This window comes from Dipodomys spectabilis, unplaced genomic scaffold, assembly GCF_019054845.1.
Source record: "Dipodomys spectabilis isolate Male_0828 unplaced genomic scaffold, ASM1905484v1 ptg000035l, whole genome shotgun sequence".
NCBI lineage: Eukaryota > Metazoa > Chordata > Mammalia > Rodentia > Heteromyidae > Dipodomys > Dipodomys spectabilis.
Window position 1 is genome coordinate 325,699 of NW_024870712.1, and position 7,369 is coordinate 333,067.

The following is a 7,369-nucleotide window of genomic DNA, read 5'->3' on the forward strand; positions in this document are numbered from 1 at the left end:
ATAAGTAGGAATATCTAGGATTGTCCTAGCAGATGAACACAATTGTTCAATAGCTATGTGTAAGATGATGCTGAGCAAAATGAACTCCTACATATGGAAACAGAGGTTTTTCTTTGGGGTTGTTGTTTTTAATGTACTATGTGATTTCTTTTTTCTTTTGTGTTTTCTCCTATGGCTTGTTCCTTGCTGTATTTGTTTTCAGTATCATGTGTCATTGTATATATATTTATCTTAATTTGGCAAGGGAAGAGGAACAACAAAATGGCGAGACAAAGGTCAAAGTGCAAACCAATGCAATAGCAATACTCACAAAACAAAATTTTGGAAATTTACATTACAACTTGTGAGGGGTATTGGGGTGAAGGAAAACAGTAAGGAAAATGAGGGAGTGGGTAAAAAGTTCATGTTATATATTCACTACCTTACAATTACTTCAATCCCTTCTATATATCCCCTTGACAATAAAATTTAATTAAAATATAAGCTACATAAAATATAATTTCACTGTATTTGTATAGTCAATATTATTCAATTACCCCTTTCTTTATCAGAGGGTCATCAACTTGAATGTTATCAAACTATACAATATTTTCAGAATATACTTGCCATTATTTTGAAAAAAACATTATTTTAGTAATGTCTTATACTAAAACAGAAAACAGTTCTACTCTATGGAAAGTACTAACTTTTAAAACTGAATAATTGTTAAGAGGACAAAATATATGTGTTCTTCAAAATTCCTATGACTACTAAATACTCATTTTCAAATTCTGAACATACCATACCAGAGACATTTAAAATAGTATCTGTTTGCCTTTTATTTAATTCTGCAATAGATGCAGTTTCCAATGGGATGTTACATATTTAAAAGTCAACAAAAAATGGCCACATTCTGGTAGAAGATAAACCTATGAACTATCTAGAATAATTAATTCCTGAAGAGTATACATTTGTTCATCAGAGTAAGCTATTATTTCTATGACAATCAATCCCAAGTTTTTATGCCATAAAGTCATCCTAGCACAACAGTTTCCAATTTGTAAAGTGCACCTTAAAATTTCCTAAATTCACATCATGACTTGCTTATCACTATTGTGAAAAAATACTACACTTCTGCTGTGATGCCCTCCCAATTGTGCGAAGAACACTACAATAAACTTTGCTGCATCATTTTCCCCCAAGTTTTATTCTTGAGATCAGAACACTTGCAAATATTATTTATTGTTATATATTTATTTTATTATATATTATTATTATTATTATTTCATCTATCATAGATATTCAGGAGATCCGAATATCTGAATATTAAGATCTGAAGATTATGGTTCAAAGCCCACCGAGGCAGGAAGTTTCCTTAGCTGCTTATCTCCAATAAACTGTTCAGGAAAAGCCAGACATCACTAATGAAGTACAGTGTTAAGACCTGCAGGACTCATGGGGCTGTTACATGTGACATTATTATGTAAAGCACCATTAACAGTCATCTCCGACATCCATAACATTCTGCTTCCACTTACAAGTAAATCAGAGTGGCTCGAAGAAGAATAAAAATATGATTTTTCCCTGTCTGGCTTCCACCATAATGTGGGACCATGACTCTAAATATCTAATAAACCATTTGCCTTGGCTATTTTTTTAAAATAGCTTTTCAAATAAATAGTAATTTTAAAAAATTTTTAAAAATAATTTTTAAATAAATAGTAATTTGTTGTTTGCTTTTGGCAGGCATGAAATAAGACTGCATTAACATTTTGTGAGTTGAGAGGCTAAATTTTATCAGAATCTAAACAAAATGAAAAATAAATGATTTTAAGATAAATAGCTGTTAGGTACATTATTTTTATTTTTTTAATTTTACTTTTTATTTTTTGTGAACATACAGTACAGAAGGGTTACAATTACATGGGCAAGGTAATGAGTACATTTCTTATCAAGCATTGCAGCCTCCTCCTTTGTTTACACTTCACATCCCTTCCCTGCTTCCCCCCACCCACCCACCCAATCTCTCCCTCCCCCGCCCCCGTAAGGTACATTTTTAACGTGACATACACACAGAGACATCCTTTTTCTAAGCAGTTCATGTAATTCAAATAACTGTGTTTCAGAAATAGATGACACAATAAGTTAGAAAAAGAGAACCAGTATTGGGTAGTATAGTCTTTAAAAGTAGCTGACAAATAAATATTAACCATAATTCCAAAATAATAGCAGTCAAATGTTCTTGAAAAGAGAAGATTTTAAACAGAATGTATAAAAAGTGCCAGTGCCAGCACTGCTTCAGTAGCTGCTCTCTGGGATTTAGGGCTTCTAGAACATGAGAATGTTTTAACCAAGATTAATTGCTTTGAGGGACTAAATTTTTTTTAGTTATAATTCATAGAAGAAATATGTTGTTCAAATTTAATGAAAGGATAACAGTTCATATTAGAAAGAATGCTACACACTTATTGTGGTAGGCAGTGAAATACCTTCCCAAAATATCATCCCCAAATATCTAATTCCTTAAATGTAGATTTGCACTTTATACGTATCTATCTATCTATCTATCTATCTATCTATCTATCTATCTATCTATCTATCTATCTATCTATCTATCTATCTATCTATCTATCTGTCTATCTATCTAAGTTTGTAAAAATAATCACTTTTCATTACCCAAGGAGCGCAAATTTGAATAATTATCAGATAGGGGAAGTATATTCAAATGGGTACTTAAAAGTCCCAGCTGTAGTGGGAAAGGGGCATGATTAGGGTAAGAACCCTCAGAAAGATGTAAAGTTGCTACATTAGAAGATAAAGGAAAAGACAACAACCCATATTCTGAAGTTTCTGGAAAGCGGAACAGGAAGTAAATGCCATTTCCACTAGAATCATCTGAAAAGTATTTCAGCTCTGTCGGTGGCTCGATTTTAATCTAGTGAGACTTCTTTTAGATTTCTGTCCTTTAGAACTAAAATGATAAATACGGATTATACAAGCTGTATATCTGTCGAAATTTGACAGATTTGATAGAGTAAACCAAGTCAACTACAGCCTTTTACTGATGCAACTACAGGGACAACACATGTCCTAGTTTCTGGGAATATGAAAAAGTTGCCACTGCCTTTGTATACATGTATGAGTACATACTACTAAAGGCCTTGCATTAATGAAGTCTTGAAATTCTAAATAATATCTAAAAAAGAGCTCCCTATCTTTATTTTCACATTTGGGGATCACTAAGTACTACAGTTATGTAGAAAGCTAAGGTACGAATAGGGAAATGAAATCTGTCTCCTAATATTATAAAGATACTTTATGTCATTTTGGGTTATATTTTCTAAAGTAATAAAAAATGAAGTAAAACAGAAACAGAAACTCAATTTTCTATCCTTCCTAACTTTCCAACAGAAATTAGAGAATCCAGTAAGGTACAACAATCCCAGAATGTTATAGAATGTTATAAGATCACTAGATGGTGAAAAAGAAGATAACAAAAATGGGTCCCTTGGAACAATGGGAAACAAAATCTACACCTACAGATTGTGATATAGCTAGAAAATAGTTTCCACTATTCTGTCTTTGATATTTTAGGTTTATTTACACAGCAACTTTCCTCTCACAGGAAATGACTCTTTATTAATACTTCAGGGTTTGCAGCTTATAACCCAGCAACAAATAATGCTTCTAAATGTAAAAAAGAATGATACTGAGAGTAACCAAGACTACTTGTGTTGCTATAGCTAATAAATAAGAATGATCTTTGGGAATAGTCAAACAATCTTGATCTTTTTCATATCTTTCCTCTTCTTTAACAAGAGAAATCCTAGTCAAGATATGTAAAACATTAATAAAGGTTTTTTATATTTTTTATTGTTCACACTAAAGCAAATACACTTTTCCCCTTTGCAAGCCTGATTTTGAAAGAGTCAGAACCTAATAATTATTTTATAGGCAAAAGTTTATTGCTTTGGCTTAGTTGTTTTCCTGCATTTGGCCATTGCTCTCTATTATTTTGGCAACTACACAGAAAAACATGATAAATCCATTATGTTTATGTTGAATTGTTCAAAGTCATGCTGTCTTCAAACAAAGTTTTCTGTTCCCTTCTACACTGCTAATTGAAGTTTAAATGATAACAAAAACGTGAAACTTTAATGTACATTTTCATTGAAACCAGTCAAAACAAGAGTGTCTGTTATTGCTTTTTAAAATGTTTTCAAGTATTTTACTTGACTATTTTCATTATTGCCTTTGTTCCATCCTCTAATCAGGAACACAGAGTTTCACAAAAAGATTTTCCTGAGGAATAAGATGTTAGTCAAAAAATAGGTGTATAATAAAGATTTTCATCACTTACGATACTGAATAGCTCAAAAGACATTTTGCTATTACTGGCATGGTTCTTAAACTAAGTGAAATGCATGTAAATGTGACAGTTATTCCTAACAATGACTACGGCTAATACTTTTCTGCTTCAATGAAATGAGTAACGTTACTGTAAATGAAACCTCTGGCAAAGTTGGAGGGCATATAGATTTAGGGTAGAACGGTTAATGTTAGAAAGCCAAGAGAGATTCCATAAACAGCACTGGCTATCACTTATCACTTAATTATACTTATGACATATGAGTATATAAACATAAATATGAATTGAATGAGAAATATGTGATTTACACAATTGATTCAATGACAACTAAGACCAGAAAACACTTCCCTACATTTATGTAAACTATTATATCTGGTGAAGATTTAAAGAGTTTTAGAATACATATTTTAACATTTATGCCAAAATATTTATTTTTACCTGTTTATTTTTACTTTTGGCGGCTGTGGGGTTTGAAATCTGGGCCTGGACGCTTTCTCTAAACTCTTCAGCTCAAAGCTAGTGCTCTACCACTTGAGCCACTGCCAGTTTTTTGTTGGCTCATTGGAGATAAGAGTCTCATGGACTTTCCTGCCTAGGCTGGTTTTGAACCATGATTCGCAGCTCTCCGCATCCTTAGTAGCTAGGATTACAAGTATGAACCACTGGCACCTACTACATAATTATTTTTACACATTTATGAAGTATGGAGTGGTAATACCATTCATTTATATCTTGAGTTTTCCTGCCAGCATCCAGTTTCTCTGTTTCTTGATCGCATTTAGTATGGACATTATTGTATTATGTGAAGTAGTTCTCATATATGTTTTATGATGTCATGTTAGTTCTAATGTTCATTCATTTGATGACTGATGATAATTTTCTTGTGCTTATTTTTCACAAGGGGTACTTTGATGTTTTCTAATTGATTTTTTTAACATTAGGTTTTGAGAGTTCTATGTAGACTCTAGGTTTGAGGCATGCTTCAGATACAGGATTTGTAACTATTTTATCCTTGACTATGGGTACCTTCCATCATCATTATCATTATCATCATCATCATCATCATCACTATTAGTATTACTACTATTACTTTTTTACATGTATGTATGGTCCTGGGGTTTGAACTCAGGGCCCCTGAGATTTGTTGCATTTTGTTAACAATTTACCATTTGAATCATGCCTCAGTTCTGGCTTTTTTGCTGATTAAGCAGAGATAAGATTCTCAGGAACTTTATTTTGTGGGCTGCCTTCAAACACAATACTCAAATCACAGCCTCCCAAGTAGCTAGGATGTTATACATGAGCCACCTGCTCCCAACTTCTATTCATTACTTGTATATGAGCTTTTACAGACTAAATTATTTTACACTTTTATTGAGTTCTACTATATCAAGTTTTCCTTTCCTATAATTTTAATGCCATATTTAAGTATACTTCATCTCCAAAATTGTCAAGACATCTTCCTTTGCTTTATATTTACATCACTCTTTTTGTTTTATATGCCACCTTCAAAACCTGCTTTAAGAGAATATTTGAATAAATTATTATATTTAAGTCAACATTCACTTTTTAATTCTCCCCAATACTGTCTAATCTATCACCACTATTAAAGAAAATGTCATTCCACAAGTGTTTGGTTTTACACTTTTATTAAATATTCCTTGATAATATGTATGTGGCTCTAATATGGTGCCCTACAGACCCATTTAGCTATATAATCTTTCCTCTACAAATATGACAATTTTACACTAAAAGTTTTAATATTGGACAGAGAAATATATTCCAGTTTATATTCCTTTGTCAATGAATTAAAGTGTGTTGGTCAGGTGTTTTAAGAAATTGTCAAAAACTTATAAATAAAATTGTGAAGTTGGGCGCTGATATCTCATGCTTATAATCCTTGCTGCATAGGAGGCTGATATCTGAGGATTGTGGCTCAAATGCAGCTGGAATGGGAATGTCTGTGAGACTCTTATCTCCAGTTAACCATGGGAAATCTAGAAGTGGCAAAGTTGCTCAATGGGTACAGCACTCACTTTGAGGTGAAGAGCTGAGGGACAGTACCCAGGCCCAGATTTTAAGCCCCAAGAATGACCAAAAAATGGGGGGGAGGAAGCAGGAGACAATATGCATCCTCCAATCCATAAAAATTATATGTCTCTATTTATTTAGATTTTTGTCTTTACATTCAACATGGTATAATTTTCAATGATGGTGGGTGAACAGCACTGAAATAGATTTTAACGATGTGTGGAGATAGCACAAAGACATTCACAGAAAACCATTGAAAAATAAAGGGCTATGGGAATTGAGAAAGACAGAAACAGGTTAATCGGGCCCTTGATTAATATGTGAGTGTGCAAAATATTTCAATACGATTTCTTCATAAAATTAATATACACCAATTAATAAATATCTTCCAAAGGCATTGGTATTCAAGCATGACATAAAGGATAAATACAGATTCTGTGGTGAAATGAAACAATGATAGATGAGAAAATACATGATTATAGTAATTGTGTAAACAAACTAAGAAATTTGGTCAACAGTCGGGGCTCATGGCTCATTAGAATAGAAGGCCATTGGTGTCTAAGATAATACTAAAATATTAGACTTGAACCTATATTTAAGACTGCTTATTGTTAAAGCCAATAAAGGACATGTTTGGCAAATAAAGTAAAATGATAGCTTACGGACAAATGAAAATAATAATAATAATATATATATATATGTCTATATACATGTATATATACATCTGCATATTCATTTATGTGTATACATATATAGTTATTTGTATATATACACATGTAAGTATGAATATATGCATACGGACACATAGTAGGTATACATATACACTGATTTAAAGAGACTTGAATCAGAAATATATTAAGGGCATATTAATGCCAATGAAAAACTTAACCATCCTGACTAAGTTATCAAAAAGTCCAAATACATATCTTTGTAATAATATGTCAACAACCAAATAACATTTGGAAAGAACATAACCTACCTAGACATTGC